This window comes from Eutrigla gurnardus (assembly GCF_963514095.1).
Source record: "Eutrigla gurnardus genome assembly, chromosome: 7".
In the NCBI taxonomy this organism is placed as follows: domain Eukaryota; kingdom Metazoa; phylum Chordata; class Actinopteri; order Perciformes; family Triglidae; genus Eutrigla; species Eutrigla gurnardus.
In genome coordinates, this window is record NC_139921.1 from 16,372,752 (window position 1) to 16,375,938 (window position 3,187).

Genomic DNA, 3,187 nt, shown 5'->3' on the forward strand with positions numbered 1-3,187 from the left:
CCTGCTCTGTCCTGTCTTGTACTGTTCTGGACATCGCAGGCCATTACAGGACAGGGCAGGACACAACTGATCAGATGTCACGTGTGTCCTTTGTTGAGCCGTTATGTCCCGTCCAAACAGGACAAATGAGGTAAGTAAGAATGTCCCTCAGTGGATTCTAGTCGGGGTCCATTCAACAGGTAATAGTGTCCTCTGTGGTGGACTTGAAGGATCAAAAGGTGAGTTGGACAGCTACACAATGTATGATTTGTATTCTCTATGCACCTGGCCTTGAAACTAATTACATTAATTTTGTATGCAGGATTCCATTTGATTGTCTTCAGCACTGCCTTGGATCCAATTTGGCAAGAAGACCCAGAGGAACCCCAGGACCCTCAGGACCCCCAGGACCCTCAGGACCAGACCACAGAGACGAGGGAAGCAATGCCTTGATCCTGAAATGGAAGAACCAGGTAAGGAATAACTGTATTAAGCTGCTATTATTATTATTATTATTATTATTATGCTTGATCTAATACATTTACCTTTGTTTTCTTCATGAAGTCAATTTAAGAAATCAATTAAATGTTTGTTTTTTTCATTCATAAAGAAGCCAAAGGATGAGAAAGATGAGCAAGCGCCCAGAGATGAAGATGAGGGAAGCGACGTGTCCACAGAGAACATGGACGAGCACAGCGAGGCATCAAAGTATGTGAACTTGATTATGTTGCAGTGACTTTATGTGAGCACACGTCTGTAAAATGTCTCTCTAGATACTGTAAGTTTCCTCCAGAATATTCTAGCGTTGCTCCCCACTGCTGCTCTAAGTGTTTTCTGTTCTTCTTGTCCTTTCTCTTCAGGTCCATCAGGTCCAGGTCTATGAAGTCTGTCTGTCTCCTCACCAGCAGCAAAGCAGCAGAGCGTCTAAGCTCCAGAGAAGATGCTCTCCTCCAGAGACGTGTCCAGACTTCTGCTTATGAGAGCTGACCAGTCGGCAGAGAGCATTCTGGGAAGTGCCAGCTGAAAGACATCTCCAGTGTCTACAGTACACCATCAGACCACCCAAACAGTTCCTCCAATAAAAAGACAAAAGTCTGTCAACGTTTACGATTGGTCTCTGTCTTTAATGTTGGATGTAAAAAAAAGATAGAAGCTGAAAACATGGAGTGGACTCAAACGTGTAAAATCATTGTTCTCAGTCACTTTGCTGCAGTTATCAAATTCAAATAGTTTCACATCAGATCATCATGGAATCAGTCTTGAACCACTTTGAGTCACTTCTATATAGAAACAACCTTAGAATGTATTCTAAACATACATCCTACAGATATCATAAAGCCCTCAGATAACTTCAGATAGCAGTGAAACAGCACCATCTTGTGGTGGCTGTGTGTTGCTATAAGTCCAACCAGAAGCCTCCGTAAACACTGTTGTCACGGTGTGTTAACTTTCCAGCTTATCGGCCCTGAACCCTAGTTGGGAGCACGCTGTGGATGCTAACGTGACCTTTGCTCGTTCAGCTGGTGACCCGCATTTCTAGTGTCCGGGTGACACGACCAGAAGAATGACAGGAGAGATCCTTCACCGTCCAACCAGAGGCTTTTATTGAGTCGTCTACAAGAGGACAAACGCTGCAGTCTTGTGAGGCTGTAATCTTGAGCTCATCTAATACACTCATTTGTCTCACTCATCCAACAGAAGTCCATTGAACACACCGTGTGTCCTTCGTCCATAAAGGTAGCTGAGTGTCCATAACATAACATACTTCTGCAGATTGAAAGGTTCAATACTGCTAATGCAGCGTTTAGCTCTGGCGTCGTGTGACATCACCCTGTGGTTTTCTCTTGTTTTGATGTACTTTTCCATTTACACACATACCCCTCTACTGGAATATCACTTAACGTGCAAATATGGAATCATGTAATGCAGAAAGTATTGAGATTACTCTACAGTTTCTGGAGCTTTTTTCCCCTCTTCATCCTAGAGGGGCGCTGTATCTGCCAAAACCCCAGCGCAGGCATCTGAGGAGGGCAGCGTTGGGCGTACAGCCAGCCTCAGGTAAAGTGGCGGTCTCACAATGCTCAGCATTGTGAGACCGATGCTCCCCGACAGGATCCTGGGTCCCAGCCTCATCCATTTGAGGCTGAGGGAGGATGTCAGGAGGCCGGCAGCCGCTCGGTCAAGACGGTGGTGAAGAGAAGACACCCTGCGGTGATTCAAGTTTAACATCAAAGTCAAAGAAAAGCCACAAACCCGGAGAGGAATGCTATCTGTAGTGATCTCAATCTAAGACCCTCTTGGGTTCTTGGCCTCCTAAACACCGCCTGCGAAGGGTCTCCTCCAAGAACTTTGTAAACAAAGTCATGGCTGGGATCAACTCGTACCCAAAGTGACATCTTTGGGAAACCAGTCCATGCCCAACGACATCATTTTTCAGATGCAGCTGCGGCTACGGTCCAGTCAGCTACCTTCCACCAACTAACAAAAGAGGAGAGGTCACCATCCCAAGAATGGAACTGACAGCTGCTATGTTGTCAGTCAAAGTGGACAAAATGCTCAGAGCAGAATTGCAGTTGCTACTGAAAAAATCTGTTTTTTGGACTGATAGTCAAGCAGTAATCAAGTACATTGCAAATGAGTCAACAGTCAGAGATAACACAAATGTATCAGGATGGAAGTATGTGGAGACGACGTTAAATCCAGCTGACGATGCATCGAGGACTAAGTGCTGGAAGATTTGTGGATGGAAAAAGACTTTCCTGTTGAGGCCAGCCAGTGAACGGCCAAATGCACCATGAAATCCCATGCACTTAATCCAGATGACCCTGAGGTCAAAGTCAGGTTGGTTGTTTTGAAGGAAACAGAGACCCTACCACCCAGCTGCTCTCTGATGCCTCCTGTTGGCTGAAGAAAGGCTTTGGCATCATGGGTATTAAAGTTAAAAAGGCTCTTAGAATCTCAAGCAAAACAGAAAAAGGAAAAGGATTTCACTGTCTGGTTTATGCTAGTAGCATATCTGCTGGACAAGGGAGGTTTTCTACGTAAATAAACGTGATACAAATCCACTTAGTTCGGCATATTTCTGTGTGTTAAAACTTGATGAAGAAACATCAATGTATGCAGTTGCCTATTTAGGCCAATAGACGGCGCTGTTTGATTGTTTATGCCCTCAGGCGTTACGCGATTGGTGCTGTTTGTCCTTTACCGG

General features: G+C 45.0%; 1 long non-coding RNA gene across 1 annotated transcript; it reads left to right on the forward strand.

The window, feature by feature from the left end:
• The first annotated feature begins 235 nt into the window (after nucleotides 1–235).
• Nucleotides 236–963, forward strand: LOC311015619. Its single transcript, XR_014597379.1, has 3 exons — nucleotides 236–452; nucleotides 590–687; nucleotides 840–963. It is a non-coding gene; the product is annotated as an uncharacterized lncRNA (long non-coding RNA).
• Nucleotides 964–3,187: the final 2,224 nt, after the last annotated feature.